General features: G+C 33.7%; 1 protein-coding gene across 6 annotated transcripts in view; it reads right to left on the bottom strand.

The window, feature by feature from the left end:
- The window catches only part of LOC561565 (neuropeptide FF receptor 2), a 77,121-nt gene that overhangs the window by 41,313 nt on the left and 21,494 nt on the right, over positions 1–14,314 (bottom strand). The window contains exon 1 of one of the 6 annotated variants that reach the window (XM_684977.10): positions 5,693–6,103. The exons of 3 other annotated variants lie outside the window; for them this stretch is intronic. The gene's annotated coding sequence lies outside the window, so the exon portion shown is untranslated. Of the gene's footprint in view, positions 1–5,692; positions 6,104–14,314 lie in introns of those variants that run through there. 2 more of the 6 variants (XM_073952335.1, XM_073952340.1) reach the window with 2 other exon arrangements.

The following is a 14,314-nucleotide window of genomic DNA, read 5'->3' as shown; positions in this document are numbered from 1 at the left end:
CCACAAAGTGGTGCAAATGGATTTGCTATTTAAGCAACGTAGCACAAAACATGAAAATTAGGGTTGCACTGGTCTGAAAACAGCATCAAATCGTGCCAAACACGTCTTGTCCCTTTTTGCGCTGAGTGTATGATAGGGCGCTGAGTGTTTCTTGGAGTGAAATATAAATGTGACTTGTCAACAGTTAGATGTTCGATTATGGTTTAATCACAGGCTATTTTAAAGGGACAGTACACCCAAATATTCCCTTTATTCTACATTTACTTAACCTCATATTGTCTTATACCTGCATGAGTTGCTGTCTTTATTTAAATAATAATAAAAAAAAAAATTCAAAGATTTTTTTAAAAATCCTTTTTTAACTGACAGTTGAGAGGCTTTGACTTCCTCAATGGCTACTAAAACTATACTGTGGAAGTCACTGACTCCCACTAACTGGTAACCAGGATTTTTCTCATCTTTAAAATCTGAAAAAGAGACTGATCCAAATACAAACTACAGATAAAAAGTGGAGGCTGAGTAAACAATTATCCCTGTCAACTGTTTCAACTATTACCTCAAATCCAAATACTTTTCATTAAAAAAATGGTAACACTTTACAATAACAGTATGTGAACACTGATGCATTAATATATAATCCAAACATTACTTTATTATAATATAATGATGATTTATAGGGCTATTTATATTTACGCTTAAGCTAAGATGTACAATTTGAGGTACAATTACATCATGACTTTACTTGGAGGGGCACATCATCCTTGACTATCCATGAACTCCTCTGTTTTAACTGTTGATGTTGACAGAACACTTTTCTATTGTGTAAACACACTAGATGGACATGCATAAGGAGTTCATAGGTAGTTAAGAATGGGTTAATGATGATGTGCTCCTTTGAGTAAAGTCATTACAGTAGTTATAAATAAACATATGAGTTCATGATGGTTAAATTAAGCATAAACTAATGTGGTAATTAATACATTAAATGACAAATAGTCATGTACTTACAAGTAATCAAGGTATAGCTTTTATTCCCACATGAACTTAAGTGACTCGTGTTTTAGCTAAAGTTCATGATTAGTGCATACATCATCATTCTCATCATTAGTCCATGATAAAGTAATGTTTATTTTACACATTAATACATCAGTATTCATGTACTGCTATTGACGAAGTGCAACCAAAAAAAAAAATCAAACCTACAAACCAGCAAAAAAAGTGGCCAGTAGCTTGATTTTTTTAGAAAATGGTACAACCCTCTGTCACATGGTTCACATTAATTTAAGAAGAATAGTTCCACCACTTTAATATCCTCTGTCACATTGCAACAAGGTGCAATCAAGTATCATTATTTTAATGATCTAAAAGATGTGTGCAGATCCACGCTCAGTTTCATGCACAATACCATGCATTAGCATGCAGAGAGCTTTACATGTTATAAATCCTATTCAATTATCTGACCCACTGGCTCTCAACAACATTGCACTGACACACACATTTCAAGCCTTGGCTAATGAGGTGATGACCTGAAACATGTGTTTGATTTAGGAGACATGCAAAATACATGTTGGGGGGTTTTAGGATAGTAGTAAAGAACCATCTATCTAACCGAGAACTCAAGTGTTATTTGTGTTTGTTAAGGCTAAAAGGGGAGGCAATGAATTATTGAAACTGTAGTCACATCCTGTAAGAAAAATTTCATTATGAGAAGTCACACAGAGTACTGCTAAAGAGTGTGTTTGGTTATGAACTTGAATCAATGTGGGAAGCAAAGACTTTAAAGCTTAAGGCGAGATAATGTATGCAGAATGAAAATATAAAACATAAAAACTAAAATATTAAAACATTGGATACAATAAGCTCACTCTTATGCACTCATTTATGCAGTCCACCCGATTTATAGTATAAAAGCTGTCTTCTTTTATGCTTCACAGAATAGAGTAATTGGTAAGGTAAAAATACCTCCAGTGTGAAAGTGCCCTTGCTGAAAATTCAGTATGCACTAAAAAGATATGAAAGAGATGAGAGAAATGAGGTGTGCGAGTTCAAGTTGGTTTATGAGTTGACAGCACATTACAGATGTTTTTTTAAATTGAATTTTTAGTATAATGCTAGAAACTAAATGCTGAACCATATTAGATCGTGCTCTTTGGACAGAGATGTCAGATTGTAAGACAGATGGTGTATATATATATATATATATATATATATATATATATATATATATATATATATATATATATATATATATATATATATATATATATATATATACCATCTGTCATGTAATCTGACATCTCTGTCCAAAGAGCACGATTTAATATGCTTATATAATATATATGCATTATATGCTAATAATACATATTTTATATATATTATCAGCCCCCTTTTGAATGTTTCTTTCTTTTTTAACTATTTCCCAAACGGTGCTTAACAGAGCAAGGAAATTTTCACTGTATGTCTCATAATATTTTTTCTTTTGGAGAAAGTCTTATTTGTACTACTACAGCCGGAATAAAAGCAGTTTTAAATTTTTTTAAACCATTTTAGGGTCAAAATTATTAGCCCCTTTAGCCTATATTTTTTGGATAGTCTACAGAACAAACCATCATTATACAATAACTTGCCTAATTACCCTAACCTGCCTAGTTTACCCAAATAACCTAGTTAAGCTTTTAAATGTCAGTTTAAGCTGTATAGAAGTGTCTTGAAAAATATCTAGTAAAATATTATTGACTGTCATCATGGCAATAAAATAAATCAGTTATTCAAAATTAGTTATTAAAACTATTATGTTTAGAAATGTGTTGAAAAAATCTGCTCTCCGTTAAACAGAAATTGGGGGAAAAATGAATGAATGAATGAAAAATAATAATAATACCAATAATAATAATAATAATACCAATAATAAAAATAATAATAATAATAACAACAATATTAATAATACTACCAATAATAATAATAACAACAACAACAATTAAATTAGTAATATAAAATGTAAAGGTACCACATTGCCATCCTGTAAAACCTGAAACATTAGCAGCATATTATATATGCTACATTTCTAACATCTGTGGTTTCTTTCTTTTAGATACATTTTTACACTGCATATTTCTTCCTCTGATTTGAAAAGACATATAAATCATTAGAGAGTATAATGGCACAGAATGTGGCTAAAACAGAAATCACAGAGCTGCTAATGCGCTTTAATGGCAGTCTTAGTCATGATCATTTATAAAGTATGTTGTATTTGAATTGGGCAGCATTATCCACACCTAACCCGCCTGCATTGTGCTCCCGCTTCATTATCTGACTTAATAACATTTAATCCCCTTACATATTTTTTCCCTCCATGAGGTTCAGTTGTAGTGCATACAATGCAGATTTGCTTTTAAAACAAAAAATTTTGCCAGGAACAAGTAAAATAATTTGCATACTGTATATTACTAATCCAATTAATCCGGCTTTCTCAGGATTATAAAGCAATATTGGAAGTGTGCTGACATTGCTTATGCGTGCTGCACTGAGTACCTCATGCTTTCTTGGTGCCAGTCAGGAGTTCACATCTACTTAATAGCTCAATAACACTCATCCATAACGCATGAAGACTCGCACATACTGGAGGGATGGCAAGAGACGGGATCTGACAAGATTAACAACGTTTTGTCAATTTGCAAAGCTGCTCACAGGTTGCTTGGTATTTTTGTCCCTTTGTGGCTCTGTGCTGGCTTTAAGGGGAATGTAAGCGGAGACAACTGAGCATCTATGATAAACTGTGGACAAGACCGCTCTTTCAAAAGCAGCTTGTGGGAATAACTTATTCTTCATTCAATAACTCTGCTGAGAAGGTTTGAAATAGAAAACTATATTAAACAGAGATTCTTAAGAGAATTTGCGGCTGTATTTATTTCAAAGCCCACTATGTGTAATAGGTTTCATATAAATTCAATTTCTCATTCAGTCTGAAGATTTGTATTAAAGCTGAATTATAAGTCTGCACATATAAGCATCTATTTTCAGGCTACCATGGTATCATTTAAAAAGTTTTCTCACCCATGCTGTGAGCACATGGGAATAGCAAATATAAGCTGAAGTCAGCTAATCCTACCACCTACTTTTTCAATAACATCATCAGAAAAAGCATCAACTTATGCGAAAAGCTTTCTAAGAATAAACTCACTTTATTGTATGTGTGTGTGTGTGTGTGTGTGTGTGTATTCAGTAATTTCATTGGTGTATACAGTAATGTGTGAAAAACATGTAGTAAAGTGGTTAAATGAAAACAAGTGTTACAGTAGACACTTTAATATTTATCTTATTCTTTATCTCACACATGCAGTTCCATGAGAGAAGAAATATTTAGCAAGTGAGCCTAATCCAGTCTGGCACATCTTGTGGGAAGCGCTCTATTATTTGAAAAATTCTAGTAATATTTTTAATAATACAATTACATCCTAGAGCACCTTTTAAAAATGTCTTTTGCAAGGTCTCTAAAGACAGATCACACAAAAAACAGGGACAATTTCACTCAAAAACGTTGAGCTGACAATGCACTGTTTGACCAAGTCACTGAATCCACACTTATCTTTGTTATATATAATTATTAAAATCACTAAAACACACATTATTTTAAAGTCACAATTAATGTGCAAGAAAAGCTAATTTTTGCCTTTTTATGCAGTGATGATAATTCTATTTTCTGACTAATTATAAACAGTCACCGTGGTGATGGCATGTCACGGGAACATTAACTGAATCTGCAAGGTGCTCCAAACAGGCCAACTAGTAACAGCACACAATCCTTTGAATAATTAAGCACATGAGAAGTATTGTGTCACTTATGTAAACCATCGATTATTCAGTTTTTTAATTACTGTCTCCACACATTAATGTATAGATGTTTAATAGCTATAATATCAATATAACTATTTATTATCTACGACAGACAGACAGACAGACAGACAGACAGACAGACATAGATAGATAGATAGATAGATAGATAGATAGATAGATAGATAGATAGATAGATAGATAGATAGATAGATAGAAAGATAGAGAAGGGTAACAAATAATGCCCTCAAACAACTTGTAAAGGTGTCATATCATCATTCAGATCTCACGCGCTTGATGAATTGTTTTGATTTTTAACCTATAATATAGCTATGTATTTACCCTTGTAGCTTTTTGACTTGCACTGGGATGTGCTGTCCCCTGCTGGCTTGAGGAACAATGACCCACCATAGCCTATGCCGATGGTCTAGGCTACTGAAGGTGAACGCGTTGTACATCATCATACAGTCGAAATGAAGACACGAACTTCAGCTCGAAACAGAAGTGTGCTCTTATTGAAACTCACTGATTTAATCAAGAGCGCACTTCAAAGACTAAAAAAAAACTGACGTTAACGACTTAATAGCATGATTAAAGATAAGTAAAGTATGCAAACCTAGAACGCAATTTAATTACGATAATAACATATAAAATTGCATTATTTTATATTAACGCTTAAAATATATAATCTCTTACTGTATTATATTATTGTAGTGGCAAATGATTAAATTGACTTCAAATTCAAACTCACATCAGCTGAAGTAGCCTAAATAAAATAAATGTTGATTAATCTTTCATACTGTAATAAATTTCATGTCACGTAATCCTTCGAAATAACACAAACAATGCAAAAATCTCTTACCTTTTATTAGACAAACCTTCCCGGACTTGGTTTACAATAGTTTTTCGCTTCTTTCAGGTAAATTTTGCTCACAGCAAGGAAAGATCCACAACAGATGTGCACACTGGTGTCTTTTTTTCGTAGTAAACTTGTGCTGTTTACCCGCTGCGCGCTGTTTAGTAAACTGCTTCTAGTGCTGCGCGCGCCGCGCTCCTACTGTTAAAACCAGACGAAGAGATTCCCGCTCTGCTGCTGCTGCTGCTGAGAGAAGAACAGAGGAGGAGAAACAAACTACACACGAGCTGCGACTTCACTCAAGGCTCTACAGATGAGGTGGCACTGGCGATCAGCCGTCCACATTCCGTCTACGGAGGAAAAATATCCATGCTCCCTCCTGCAAACTCATTTTAAAAAATGAATGATCACCATGGTAACTTTAATAGACCCTCGTGGACTTTCTTCTTTAATAGACCCACCAATTTAACAAATTATATTAGATTTATATAATAGCCTACAGTGAAGTTTTTTTTAGGTTTCATAATATTATTCATATATTCAGATGGTATTTTGTGACTTAGCCTATTGAAATAGCTGACTCTGGGATTAAATCTGTTATTATTATTATTATTATTATTATTATTATTACCTATATGAATTTCATTCTTTTTAAGACACATTCAAATGTTTCAAAGTTTTAGTCCATCCAACAATGAAAATTCTGTCATTTCATCCCTTATGCCATTCCAATAGGATTATTGTTAAATTAAGGTACTTTAGTCAAAATCTGAATCTATCTATCTATCTATCTATCTATCTATCTATCTATCTATCTATCTATCTGTCTGTCTGTCTGTCTGTCTGTCTGTCTGTCTGTCTGTCTGTCTGTCTGTCTGTCTGTCTGTCTGTCTGTCTGTCTGTCTGTCTATCTGTCTGTCTGTCTGTCTGTCTGTTTGTGGTAAAAGGGATAATAAATAATGGTTGTATTGATATTATAGCTAATAAACATTTATCAAGTAATTTGTGAAGACAGTAAAAAAAATTTAAAGTTCATAATCAGTTGCGCACAAATTGTCCACAGTACATCTTTCTCTCCTTATGTCTGTCTATTTACTTTGAACCAATTATTCAAAATGCAAAATACTCATAGTGAAACATCCCTTTACCAATGATCTTCACTCTTATGGTCATGGTCAACTGTATGAGTGCCTTATCATTCATTTCTAATAACTGATTTTTTTTTGCCATGATGACAGTAAATAATATTTTTAGATATTTTTCAAAACACTTCTATGCAGCTTAAAGTGACATTTAAAGGCTTAACTTGGTTAATTAGGTTAACTAGGCAGGTTAGGGTAATTAGGCAAGTTATTGTACAACGATGGTGTGTTCTGTAGACTATCGAAATAATTATATAGCTCAAAGGTGCTAATAATTTTGACCTTAAATTCATAACTGCTTTTATTCTAGCCGAAATAAAACAAATAAGACTTTCTCCAGAAGAAAAAAAATATTATCAGACATACTGTGAATCATTAAGCAAATATAATAGATTAAGGATAAAAGTTAAATATACATCTTTTTTTGTTTTCTAGGAAATTCAGGTAATTAATGAAAAACAGTGCTAGTATAAATAAGTTGGTCTGGAGTTCAGACATATAGGCTAACTTATTCATCACATTATCCCTTCCATTTAGTATCTCTTGCCTGATGTATAGCTCAGTCACTATTATTCTGCTTTGTCTTTGATTTTTTGAGGCTGCCATTTAACAACCAGTTACTCGGCGGATGTCTTTCCAGCCACAATTCAGCACTTTGAAACACCCATACACAAGCTGATTCACGCATACACACACATGCATTACAGCCAATTTAGTTGATCGTTTATTCATTCACTTTCCTTCATCTTAGTCTCTTTATTCATCAAGGGTCAACACAGCGGAATGAGCCACCAACTTATCCAGCATACAGTATGCTTTACACAGCAGAAGCCCTTCCAGTTGCAACCCAGAACTGGGAAACACCCATACAATCTCAAATACACACACATACACTACTGCCAATTTATTCAATTCACCTATAGTGCATGTCTTTGGTTTGTGGGGGAAATCGGAGCACCAGGAGGAAACCAACGCGAAGACAGGTTTAAGACCCAGCTGGGACTCAAACCAGAGACCTTCTTGCTGTGAGGCGACCATGCTAACCACTGAGCCGCCATGTTGCCCCTAATTTAGTTGATCCAATTCATCTATAGCACAAATCTTTGAACTGAGAGGAAAAATCTGGATAAAACTCATGCAAATACATGGAGAACAGGCAAACTCCACACAGAAATGCTTCCTGGCCCAGCAACCTTCTTGCTATGAGGTTGAGGTGACAGCGCCTGATTATTAGAGGAATCAGATTGTGTGTATATAGAGGTAGAAAAGTCCAATTTGTTGACATTCTCATGCTAACTATTATAAATATATATAAAAGAAACAGCTGAAGGTTTTTCTACAAGAGTGAAAATGCACTGTAAATTATGTGCTTTGTTGGAGCTTTCAAAAAGTTTTTTCTACAGCCCATCAAGTACGTCCTGTGTCATTTTTAAGGACAAATATTCTAGAGGACTGATATTTTGTAGTACACAGTCTCAAACGCACACCTTCGTTTTTCTTTCCTGCCTTACTCATTTCACACAATACCCAGCAAGCTTGGACAAGAAAATATGCACAATCTGCTTCCAAACCCACATAAAACATATGCTAATTCTTTGCAGAACAGTTCTGCAGGCTGGAATACTGCCACTTGTGTATGTGCCTCACATGTTCTTTTAAAACATCAAAATCAGACATTGCCCTTTTCCCTGCTATATATGGAATGTATTTCGATTCTGAAATCAGAATATTTTCACCAAAAGCACACATACTGTATACAATAACACCAACGTTTACATTATATATAGAAGAAAGAAAGAAAGAAAGAAAGAAAGAAAAAAAGAAAGAAAGAAACAAAGAAAATGTCTTCCTCTTGTTAAAATGTATTAGTCCATGACTCTCATGTCCTTTTCTCTATTTGCAGTGTCTTCACAGTGTTTGCTAGTACTGTGAAAATTCCTTTTTTCACTTTAGACATCCTGAATTGTTTCTCAATGCCACCCACTTGCAACTAACTACACTGAATTTTCACTACTTTAGTTTTTACTGAATTTTTGAACATTTTTTTGCTTCTCTTGATTTTCCACCTTAGAATTTTAAAGTTCTTCATTTTTGTCAAAATTGAGTTATTGACATATTCTTATTAAATGACATCTTATCTACATTGTTTTTTTGTAAGTTGTTTACATTTTAGGACTTTTTATTTAAAAAACAAATGTTACACACATACTGTTTGCTATGGAATGCAAAAACTTGAAAGCTCAATATCTCAAAATCATTCAGAACACAGATAGAACCTAGTTATAGGCAAGTTATAGAAAGAAGTCCAAGGTGACGATTTTTCTATAACATATAAATTTGGGTGTTCTCGTTTATGGACCTTTCTCATTAGTTATTTTGTTAGATAAGCTCCAGGTTTGGCTTCAGTACTGACTAATGTTTATGCACAAATATAATATTGTATAGGTTTCTATTAAAAATATTATTTTAAAAGATAAATTTGTGAGGGGTACTTATTTATGCTGAGCACTGTATCATAAAATGTCTCTGGAAACAGCCTAGACAGTAATTAAAGTGCTGTTTGTGGATGAAGAGGAAGAACAAAAAGTGTCTTGGCAGAACATGTCTATTATGGTTTGTACTTTCACCAGACACAGGAAAATTGTCCCAGGGACTGGAAATGGCAGATTGTGCAGAGATCCATGAGGCAATCCAGTATCTATTAATAGGATGGTTAAGAGACTGTGGATATATAGAGGTGGATATATACAGTATATATAGTGGATATATTAATGTCTACCCCTACCCCAACCCTAAACCCAGCCGCCACAGTAATGTAAAAACAGATCTGGATCTGGAGTCTTCTCTATTAGTATAGCAGATTAACCATGATAATTATTTATATTACTTATTAAATTTCCATTAATTGTATTTTATTAACGTCTACCCCAACCCTAAACGTCACAGTAATGTAAAAACAGATCTGCATCTGGAGTCTTCTCTAGTATAGCTGATTAACCATGTGGATGGATGATAACAGCCTTTTGAGGCAACCAGTAGGTGCAGAAGGCCCCTAGTGGCCCATATCTATCAGCTGATAACCACAGGTAACGCCCATTTAATCAAGTGATAACATTCGAAGCTAGTGTTTTTGGATGGGACTTCATCAATGAAACAAGTCAAGATTGAAGAGGGGAACAGAAACACTAGTTTAGAGAAAGGTATCTGTTTGATTCTAGGCACAGACACGGTATAATGATCAGCTGCAGAATTAATTTGAATCACCAGTTTGTGATTCATGCTCTGCAAAAAACACTTTGAAAACCTACTCCTAACTTGGGGGAGAAATGCAATTAAATAGCCAGGGCTTATTGAGCATCACATTATAAAAGAGAACAGATTTTTGCAGAAGGAAAAGAGAAAAAGTTCAATGATAAAGACTCCTATAATAATGCAGGAAAAGTGATGACAATGTTTTTGCTGAAGACTTTTGTGCTGAAGTGAGATTTGTTAATTGAAGAACGTTAGTCACAACATAACATAAAAATGGTCTAATAGCATATAGTCAGTGATTCAGAAGCCAGAGGCTCAAAAAGATTGTTCCACTTTTTTATATTTACATTTGAAGAGTTCAGATACAAAAACTTTTAAGTGCCGTTTGAAATTTCCATATAAAAAAAAAGATTCTCAGCCTTCTTTGCTTTGTTGAGATATTTCACTTTAAAGTACAGGAAAAGGACTTATTCTTTCCCATAAAAGTGATATTACTGAACATACACACAGGAGCCTGACAAAAATGCTCATTTTAGAGGAACATTTCAGACGGCATTTAGAGTTTTTTTGAATCCCAACTTTTTAGCTGTTTTCTTCTCATCTTAGTCAAAGAAAATGAAGACAATATTTAGCAAAGTTTTCATTTTTTTAAACCACATTTAGTCTCGTTTTTATACAGCAACAATAATGCATCATATTTTTATAAAATATATAAATATAAAATTCTGTTATAGTCATCACGATGTGATCAGCATTTTCACCATGTCTTAAGATAAATTAATGAAAATATTTAGTCATTTTTTTCATTGACGAAAGTGACACTACTCTTAAATTCAAAAAGTCCTATTTTTATTTTCAAAGACATTTGTGCTACTGAAAATACAGCAACATCTTGCATCTATGATGAGTTCCAAAGCAAATACCAAACTTTATTAGAAATCATGTTTTTTGCAATTGTGTTCTAAAAAGTTCAGTGTAAAAATGTTTTCTCATTCATTAATTTTCTTTTTGGCTTAGTCCGTTTATTAATCTGTTGTCGCCACAGAGGAATTATCCGCCAACTTATTTCTTGGCTGAAGATCAATTTTGGCTGGGAGAAGGCAGGGAGAAGATGCAAACTCCACACAGAAATGCCAACTGAGCCGAGGTTCGAACCAGCGACCTTCTTGCTGTGAGGCGACAGCACAACCTACTGCGCCACTGCCTCGCCTAAAATGGTAATATTTGACTTATTATATAAACGTCTAATAAAAATTTCAAATAAAAATAATGTAATTTATAGCATTTGCTTTCCCACAAAAAAAAAAAAACGATTAGAAATATCTTGATTTCTTAACCAGTGCTGAAGTCATTTTATGGGCTGCATCAAGGTGAATTACTGTCTCCGCTTCTTTTTAACTTGTACATGAATGTTCTTTCTTTGAAGTTAAATGATTGTAAAACTGGATGTGTAGTAGGGGAGCATCTTATAAATCATCTGATGTACGCTGGTGATTTAGTTATTATGGCCCCTTACAAGTGCTTTGAATATGCTCAAGTTATGCTGTGCAATTTGATAAAAAGGGTAATTTTGAAAATGGTGTAATTTGGATGGTTAAAACCAAATATGTCCCTAAGGGATTTAAATATGGTGAGTAAGGTTCTTTAAAGATGATTTCAATGATGATGATGATGTGCAGCGCCAGTGTTGTATATTATATGGTCAAGCAAATATGTTGATGTTAAAGCTTTTTTTAGAGCTTATTGTACTTCATTATATATAGCACTCCTGTGGTGTAAATACAGCAAAGCTAAAATGAGAAAGCTACAGGTACTGTATTTTTACAGTAAAATACAGTTTTTCTTCTTCTTGATTTTACAAAAAAAAAAAAAAAAAAAATATATATATATATATATATATATATATATATATATATATATATATATATATATATATATATATATATATATTGGCAGCAGGGTTGCCAACCACATACTGTGTTTTTACAGTCCACTCCTGTAGTTTACATTCACTGTATATTACTGTTAAAATACATTTTTACACTGCGTTTTTACATCTCAAACCTTTAACCCTTTAAACCCTAAGTTCTCAATTTTAAATGAACACTTTCAAGTTTCCACACTACTGAGGGTTCAAGAAATAGCTAAAAAATATACAAGTTAATTGTAAGCTAAAAAAGATAAGTGATTAACAAAAAGTACTAAAGGAAAAAAATAGGAACAGAAAAAAAACAACTGCCTTGTTTTTTACAGCAAAAGTTTACACTCAGTGTTAAAATAAATGATTGTATGTTTATTTAAATTGTTTTGTAATTTTTATATTTATGATTGTAAGGCACTGTATGTTTTTTTTTTGTTTGTTTTTTTGTATTTTGATTTATATGTATGGATATGGACCTAAGAGTCTGAAATAAATGGATCAATAATTATTATTATTGGTACTAATTAAAAATGATCCCTTTTTAAATCCAAAAATGTTCATGAATGCATTTTATTTAAAAATTTAGAAGATACTGCATCAATACAGTATAAAGAACTAAATCTCAGTCTCAGAACAAAAAACAGTCTATTAATTTTTTCCATAGCTGACTGTAAAAAAATGTGTAAATAATAAATCCAAACAGTCTCAAAACAGTCATGTATAGCAGTGCACAGAACTCTAATCCAATCCAATTTCCTTTGCCAGGACAAGTGAACTTCAATAGAGCCCTCGACTGCAGTTTTCAAGATATTATTCCATTATTTTCTGAATTTTCTGTTAGGAGAAAACATTTGCACGTCCCTTCAGATATGATTGAAATGGAAAATTCCAAACTTCAACGGCGCATCGAGAGATCTAGAGATTGATTTTCAGAGCAGTAGGCGTTTCATAGATTGAAAGTAGATTCACCCATTTATTACAAAAAGAAACAACAAAGAAACTGTTTACAGTGAGCTGCAATGGACTGACCGACATCTGCTTTAGACTGGCCATTTTTAATTTGGTTTTAAATTACCTGTTTATTACCTGATTCAGTAGCATTTAATTTACGGTTGTGGCAGTAACAACTCAATTGTGCCACTTCTGAAGAATATAGGGCTTTGGCTGACAGGAAATCTCTTACCCATGGCATGTGTGTTGTGCAGCACGTAATAAAAGACTGGAAAACGGCTCTTGGTGAACCAGCGATGGAGTATCTGAAGGCCGTATAGCTGTTCAAAGCCATCACCATAGGGAATTCAATCTTCTCAGGTGAAGGTTTCTGTAAAGTAGGCAAACTTGCAGGGGACCACTAGAAAATGATATGCGATGCAGAAGTAGAAAACAAGTTTATGACACTGCGCATATTCACATTGAGGGATTTTATAACTAAAACTTCTGCTGTTGTCAGTCTACTAAAATACTTTTGATTTGTAATTGGGGTGCACTGGATAAATGAAAACAGTCTGATTTTACATTTTTTCATTTCGTGTTCAAAAAAAATTAAATTTGTTTGATTTTCTCACTCAAAGGAACAAAAAAATTCCCTACAAGATAAAAATGACAGGTATTAATATACTGTATTTCAAGAGTTCACACTTCCATATTGCTTGATAATAATAGCAGGTTTGGCATGCTGTCCCAGAAGAGATAATTGAGCCCAGGTCTCCTGCCTGGTCAATGAGCATGTAAGGGGGTCTGAGATCAAGTAGTTTATGAGAGCCCCCCTGGTAAAGGAGGAAAGAAGTAGATGGGGGACTCAAAAACAAAGATAGGGGAATTATGCTAGACAGGCTACTTATACTCAGTTCGGATTATTCTGATTTGCTTCCTAATGATTACAGATGATGAGAGACCAGCCGCAATCAATCATATCTAGTGCTCTTCTCAAAATTAGTTTGTGAGACTTCACTTCGTACGGTGATGAGCGTTATGTTGTCAATAATCATTAAGTTGATATTCTGATCATAAGCCTTTCCAAAGCACATTTCACCAGTTCCAAACTAAATTTTAATAACCTCCAGTAATTTTGCATAATGGTGACACAGTGGCTCAATGGTTAGCACTGTCGCCTCACAGCAAGAAAGTTGCTGATTTGAGTCTCAGCTTGGTCAGTTGGCATTTCTGTATGGAGTTTTTTATGTTCTCCCTGTGTTGGCATGGGTATCCTCCAGGTGCTCCGGTTTCCCCCAAAGTCCAAAGACAAATGGTATAGGTGAATTGACTGTACTAAATTGGCTGGAAGGGCATCCGCTGTGTAAAACATATGTCGGA

Source organism: Danio rerio, chromosome 5, assembly GCF_049306965.1.
Source record: "Danio rerio strain Tuebingen ecotype United States chromosome 5, GRCz12tu, whole genome shotgun sequence".
NCBI lineage: Eukaryota > Metazoa > Chordata > Actinopteri > Cypriniformes > Danionidae > Danio > Danio rerio.
The sequence above is the reverse complement of the archived record's forward strand: the minus strand, read 5'-3'. Positions and strand labels throughout refer to the sequence as shown.